The sequence below is a fragment of the Pelophylax lessonae genome (genome assembly GCF_965119305.1).
Source record: "Pelophylax lessonae genome assembly, chromosome: 8".
NCBI lineage: Eukaryota > Metazoa > Chordata > Amphibia > Anura > Ranidae > Pelophylax > Pelophylax lessonae.
The window spans coordinates 88,715,321-88,722,941 of NC_138775.1; the positions used below are offsets into that span (position 1 = coordinate 88,715,321).

The 7,621-nt window shown below is 41.0% G+C and overlaps 1 protein-coding gene across 1 annotated transcript in view; it reads left to right on the top strand.

Moving 5' to 3' along the window:
- RAC2 (Rac family small GTPase 2) overlaps positions 1-5,902 on the top strand; it is a 126,438-nt gene extending 120,536 nt beyond the window's left edge. Inside the window, exon 7 of the mRNA XM_082265418.1 lies at positions 5,651-5,902. The gene's annotated coding sequence lies outside the window, so the exon portion shown is untranslated. The remainder of the gene's footprint in view (positions 1-5,650) is intronic.
- Positions 5,903-7,621: the final 1,719 nt, after the last annotated feature.

Here is a 7,621-nt window from a genome sequence, read left to right on the forward strand (position 1 = left end):
AAAGATCTCTGGAGGATTTCAACTCCTGTTTTACTTAGATTGTGGTAGATTTTTCATAGGACCACAACATGAGCTGAGAAGGAAAAATGTTTTTTCCCACAAATAGAGCTTTCTTTTGGTGGTATTTGATCACCTGTGCGATTTTTTGATCATGCGCTATAATAAAAAAAAATAGCGACAATTTTGCAAAAATAACAATATTTTTCAAATTTTTTTTATATGAAATTCCCCCCCCCCCAAAAAATGTAAAAATCTAAATTTTTAACATTTTTGGCCAATTTGTTTTCTGCTACATATGCTTGGTAAAAAAAAATCACAATAAGCGTATTTTGATTGGTTTGCGCAAAAGTTATTGCGTTTACTAACAAAGGGAAAGATTTTTGTCATTTTTGTTGTTTTTTTTTAAACGAGTAATGGCGGCGATCTGCGATTTTTTTTGCGGGGACTGCGACATTGCGGCGGACAGATCGGACCCTTGACTGACATTTTTGACACTTTTGGGGGTACCAGTGACATTACTACAGTAATCAGTGCTATAATAAAGGGGTTAACTGTATTGGGGAAGGAGGGGTTAAGTATGTCCCTAGGGGCGTGTTTCTAACTGTGATTGGACATGGCTACTGGTGTAAGAACAGAGATCAACGGTCCTACATAGTAGAACCGTGTGATCTCCATTTTTACACAGGGGAGACTGACAGGCGGCTGTGTTTACATTAGCCGTCTGCCTTTCTCCCGCTCTAATGGACGATCGTGAGTGCCCGGCGGACATCAGGTCCGCCGGGCACATGCCCGGGGGGGCCCGTGACCTGATGTCCGCCGGGCACTCACGATCGTCCATTAGAGCGGGAGAAAGGCAGACGGCTAATGTAAACACAGCCGCCTGTCAGTCTCCCCTGTGTAAGAATGGAGATCAGACGGTTCTACTATGTAGGACCGTTGATCTCTGTTCTTACACTAGTAGCCACAGCCAATCACAGTTAGAAACACGCCCCTAGGATACACTTAACCCCTCCCTCTCCAATACAGTTAACTCCTTCACTACCAGTGTAATTTTTACAGTAACAGTGCATATGTATAGCACTGATTACTGCAGTAATGTCACTGGTAACCCCAAAAGTGTCAAAAATGTCAGTCAAGGGTCCGCTCTGTCCGCCGCAATGTCGAAGTCCCGCAAAACAAATCGCAGATCGCCACCATTACTCATTAAAAAAAAAAAAACAACAAAAATCTTTCTCTTTGTTAGTAAACACGATAACTTTTGCGCAAACCAATCAAAATAAGCTTTTTGCGATTTTTTTTTTACCAAACATATGTAGCATAAAACAAATTGGCCGAAAATGTAAAAAAAATGTGATTTTTACATTTTTTTGGGGGGAATTTCATATAAAAAAATCTGAAAAATATTGTTATTTTTACAAAATTGACGCTCTTTTTTTGTTTATAGCGCATGATCAAAAAATCGCACAGGTGATCAAATACCACCAAGAGAAAGCTCTGTTTGTGGAAAAAAAAGGACGTCAAATTAGTTTAGGTACAGCGTCGCACGACCGCGCAATTGTCCGTTAAAATCACGCAGTGCCGAATTGCAAAATACCCCCTGGTCAGGAAGGGGGTAAAATCTACCGGGGCTTAAGTGGTTAATGGTGGCTGGTGGTGGTTATTAGTTGAGCAACAAAGGATCACTCTGGCACAGTTATTAGCAGAGCAGTACAACATTTACACACAACCGAACCTATAAAAAAACTGCTGCAAGTATAAACCAACTGCCTACCTACAGCCAATTCTAAAACCTTCCTTTTACAGCTAAATGAAGGGCTTTACTGAGCCAAAAGCGCTGACAATTTTATCCTGTATGTTTGATGTCTTCATATTATTATAAAGGTTATAAAAATAGAAAAATGGTGAATCTAGAGATATTTGTAGATATCATCTGGCTGTGATTTAGGTCAGTTCACCATGGATCTAAAACGTAGCAGATCTATTCACTCACTTAGAAAAAAAGGTTTGCCTAACTGCCTTCAAAGTTGAAATATCTTTTTAACAACTTGGGCACCCTGCTGCCCAATCATGGTTAGATGTCTTGCAAGGGTATATCAGCCACAATTCAAAACGATCCTGACTCTTTTTCTTCATTTACATTGACACCTGCTTTATAAAGCCATTGGATGTATTTATGAAACTATTAAAAAATTCTGACATTTCATTATGGAGGATTATGCTAGCTTTTTGACATTCTGAAAGTCATCTCCTGCTCCCCCCACCAAAAATATTGGTGGTATACACATGCTCGTTCCAGTGTTTCAATGATGTACAAAATAGTGAAGCAAAGATAAGGATGACAGACCCAGAGTTTCCTACGGCATGATGGGGTCCATGCTTCTGAGCTTACAGGTTCTTTTTAACTCTGATCTGCCTCCAGGTAGACAGAAGAAGATACCAATTATTGCAGTTACTGCAGATATGTGTCTAATAACATTTGCAATGTACATGTGCTGACAACATGCTGACAGAAGGGGAGGTAAACTCATTATTCTTCTGCTGCTCCACTACTGTCAAAATTCCAGGCTGTGGATAGGTGGGTGACCAAGCAAAGATCAGGTCAAACAATTCCCATATACCGGTATGTATGTCATTCATGGATTCCAATGAAGTGCAAACATGTTTACAGCATCACTATTCTTTATCATTTTTATAAGAACTCATTTTTATAAGAACTTTAAAGGGAAAAGCATATCATTAAAGAGCACATATTTTATGTCATCATTATACCATTTACCTGCAATTTACCTGCAATTTGACATGATACTGTATTCACTCTAATGCGTGTTTACTATTCCTCAGTTTGACAATCGTACTGCATGAACAGGTTTGAAGACTCTATTCTTTCTCAAGGTTTTTACCACTATGGAACCCTTGAAATAATTTTCAGGTTCTCTGGGAACTCTGCTAAAAAAGGATTATGCTTACAGCTCATGATACAATAGTGCGAATAATACATCAAAGAAAGGTTTACATATCAGAATAAGTAATGTGGCGTTCTTAGTGTCCACTCTAACGCTACTTTAGAAGTAGTGGAAAATACTGCCTTGCACTGATGATCAGTGAAGGTGGGAGATCAATCTACCGTTGCTCAATTCTCAAGGAACCCTAGGGCCAGTTTACTGCCCTTCAAACTTTAGGGGGGGGGGGGGGGCGGACTGTGGCCAGGGGCAGTAGAAAATGCCCTGGCATTGGTGGAAGTAAACAATGCCATAGGCTTGGTGGTCAGTGAGAGTAAATAAAATTACATTATTGGTTTCAGTGGGAGGAAAAGTGCCCCATCTCTGGCATCAGTGGGAGAATTAGTTCCTCATCATTGGTGTCAGTGGGAGGAATAGTGGCTCATATCAGTGGAAGGAATTGTACCCCAAGGGCCGGATAAAGGCAATCAAATGGCTACAGTTTGGAGACCCCTGATTTATACCATCTGGTATATTATTTGTAGATCGACATAAAGAGGCTTGTATACTAATGTTTGGGGTCAGCCTGAAGAAGAACTTTAAGGCTTCTACCTTCTTTCTACATATGCATAAAACTCAACCTGCTAATCCTCTGAATTCGAGTCAGCACCAATTTTCCTCTGAATACAGTAGAGGGAAATATACCATTTAATATGCAGATGCAGTTCTCAGATTGGTGTTGTATAGATTTCCAAATAATGAAAAATGTTTTTAAAAGAGGGCATCTACCTAAACACATGGGTGGCATCCATATAGATGAATCTTTCTTCACCCATAATGAGGTTTGCAGATAACAGGACAATCAACTTGCCCATTGTTGTCCCCTTAGCTGTTGAAGTAGTTGTGGTACCCAGAGTGGATTTATCTGTTCACAGTGGTATGCTAGAAACCAGAGGCATAACTAGAACCTTCAGGGCCCGGTGCAAGAAACCATGAAGGGCCCCCCGGATCCCTGGGCAGGGGGTCCTTCCCTTCATGCCTGGGGCTTTTCCCACTGATCCTGGGACCCTTTACTCTTGTTGTGGGGCCCTTTATTATGGTCATGCAGCGGGACCCTTTCACAAGTTCTGCAGTGGGCCCCCTTCCTGCCATCTTGGGGCCTCCCTACGGTGGTGGAATGCCAGGGCCCGGTTGCAAGTGTGACCTTTGCGATCCTGGAAGTTCACCCACTGGTGTCAGTAGTTTTTTTTTTGGTATTTTATTATTTTTTAACATTTTATTTATTTATTTATTTTACAATGTCACTGACTATGACTATGTCCATTCAGAAAAGGAAGGAGCTGGTAAATTACATATTTACCGACCCCTTACTGGTTCTCTATTGTAACACATCCCCTGCAGCAGCCGGCAGGAGAGGGGAGGGAGCACACTAGGGGGGGCGGGGGGACCAGGGGAGCACACAGGGGCCCAGAGACAGCAGAACACATGTGAACTGGATATGAGGAGTGGTGGGGGCAGCATACAGAGGAACCAATCTCCTCCATTTTCCTCCTGCAGCTACAGGAGGAAAAAGAAGGCTAGGGATTTTTCTACATGCTGCTCCCTCCACCCCTCCTATCCAGGTGTACAGGGGAGCTGCATAGGCCCTCTGGAGCATGGGGCCCAGTTGCAATTGCAACCCCTGAAGTTACGCCCCTGCTAGAAACAAAATATTTTAAATGTAAAGTAGTGGAGAAATATTGGGCAAAGCATAATGAAATATTGAAAACACGTTTTACAGCATTGAGCCCATTGTCAGGAATAAAAGATTACAAAGATGACAGATGTTGAAGAAGGTCCTCACAGTGCACAGTGTGTTATTCCATTAACGTAATGTGCTGTAAACTTTAGGCTGCCAGAAATATCTAGTGTCATAGGTTATTGAATGGCAAAAAATTGTTAGTATAACTGGATATCCATCCATTATCCACTGAAATCCGTACATATTTGCACATCCTTAGCACTGTCCAAGACTGGATATTTATATATCGGAAGATACCGATCTGCCTAAGTAAGATATACATTATTATCCAACACAGTGAATGCTTGTCTGTTGGTATAATGATGATTATACAATTATCCCTCAAAGCTTTGACATCATTCCACTCACTCTTAGAGAGATCCAACTATTGCCACCATTCAGACACACAGCAGACTATCATGGCTTACAGTTGTGATAAAACTCTCAATTGTGGCATAATGTCCACGGAGGCATACCTGATTGTTATGCCAGTCATAACTCATCATTCTGTTCAGGATCACTTGGAAGATTCTGGTGTCCCTGAAACATCAGTATTGAAAGTGATTATTTTTTCTGTGTGTGCAAGTTCTGTTTATTAATATTCCTGTTTTCTAATAAAAAGAAACTGCATTCAGGGGGGGAAATGCTAGTCCTGGATATGAGTGGTGACAAATTCTTTTTAATCCCACATCTGTAAGTCTTTTCCAGTTTTTTTTTTTTTTAGTAAAATCATCTCTATTATTCCTTTTCATCACATTATTCAAAAACGCTAACAAAGGCTGTCAGTATGCAAATGCCTAAGAATGCATGTCATGGCATCATTTCTATTCTGACAAGAGGTGAAAGGGGCTTGGATACTGCTATGTACAGTACAGTGTCTCGCTGTTTCTATTCTTCCTGTGCCTGATTGCCTGTCTTTTGTTTTATACAGGATCTTGGAAGAGGAATCCCCAGCCTGCTACCGCAGACACTTGCAAGCCCTTTGCCACCAACCCCTTTCTTCAAACGTGATGTTCTTTCCGTCACCTAGGGAAATTTGACTTCCTGGATTTACCATTCTCTGAGTTGCTTAATATTATTCATTGCTATCCTCGCTGTCGATTTGAACAAAAAAAAAAAAAATCCATTGTTCTCTTGTAAGCCTGTATACGGTTTGGAATATAAATAAATATTTTTTAATTACTGTGTTGTGCGTCATGTGGGCTGCTCATCTAAAATACTTTGTATGACTTTTCTGGACGCACATGTACATGCTATAGGCTATTTTTGGAAAGGCAGAGGCTTGCAGCATTATATGCAGAAAGTGTTTGCTGGACCATGTAATAGATATGCAATTGATTATATAGGATGATGTCTGTACCCCCCCCCCCCCCCCCCCCAGATGGCTGCTGCATAAGTACAAGCTATGTGTGCATTGGTATGTGTGTCAGTGAGCAGGGGTTAGCAGAGGAGAGGGATATGAATGGGGCAGGAATGGATGGATGCATGCGGAAAAATGAATGAGGTAGAGAGGGGGAGAATGAGTGTGAGGAATGACGCAGTGAAGTGGGGGAGGTCACTCCATGACTCCCATTAACTCACTATCTGCCACTTAACAGGGAACCTCTTTTAATATTAAGTGCTACAGTGGAAAGGGTTACAGACAGGGAATTTTTTTTTTCCAATGCCATCGGTCCCTTTGGGGAAATAACATTTCCCCTGCCTCAATAATGAATGATTTGCAATATTACATGTATCCACTGATAGCATCAGTGCAGAGATGCACACAATATGCTGCACAGCTAGGAAAAAAATAGTTAATGCATCTCTCTTCTTCATTCTTTCTTCACCTTTTTTCTCAATTTCCCTTTTTTAAATGTTCACTCTTTCTTTGTGTCCATCCCTCTCTCTCCCTATGTATTTATAGCTTTCTCTCCCTCACTCCCACTCACTCCCCCTCTCTCCACCTTCTCAGCCCCTGATTGGTTTGCAACCTGTGTGCCACTGTCAGACAAATCCTTGATACGGGGAGATAGAGACACAGGGAGACTGAAACAGAGCGAACAGGTTAAAAGCACAGAAAGAAGGAGCGTGAAATTGTAAAGGAGAAGCAGAGCCAGTAGAGGCACCTGGGAAAAGCACCTGTACAGGTGAAACTGACCCAAGCAAGTCATCAGGGGCTGCAAAGAACACCTCTCCCTACTTGCAAGAGGCACCCAACAGTTTTTTTTTTTTTTTTTTTTTACCTAATTAGTGAGCCACATCTGATATACGAGAGACCTTGCACAGGTATGTGGAAGTAATATATAAAATTCTTGCACCATATTGATACACTTGCCTGCACTTACATATTTAGGATCCTCCTAAAACAGAGTACAAAGAGCAATTAGACTCATGTGCTTGCAGCAATCAAGTTCATTAAGACCAATGCAGGCTGCTCAGGGATTGGTTGCTTTGGGTTACTGCACATCATTAAATACATCTGTTACTATATTAGCCAGTCTTTAAATGATCTTTGTATTCCCATGCTTTCCACGATTGTAAGCGTCAGTTTTTTGTCCAATCTTGTATTTGTCAGGCAACACACTTCTGCATCTGCATTGTAAAGTCTAGTTGAATATAAAAGATATTAATCTGTGTCTGCATCATGTATCTGCAACCTGCTCATAAAATGAGATTGGGGATCGTTAGTGTGCTGCACTTTGATCCCATATGATTTGCATGACCCTATTTTTCTTACACATGCTGTGATTCACTGCCTTTGTATCTCTCGTTACTCTTTACAATATATCAGATTTAGTAAGGCAGTGCAAAGTGCAGTGATGATGCTGGAGGTGAAGTAACCAATAGCGACTGGTCAGATTTTTGGAAGCTCATTAAAATTTTATTTATGATCCTTTTTTTTGGGATAAATGCACTTTTT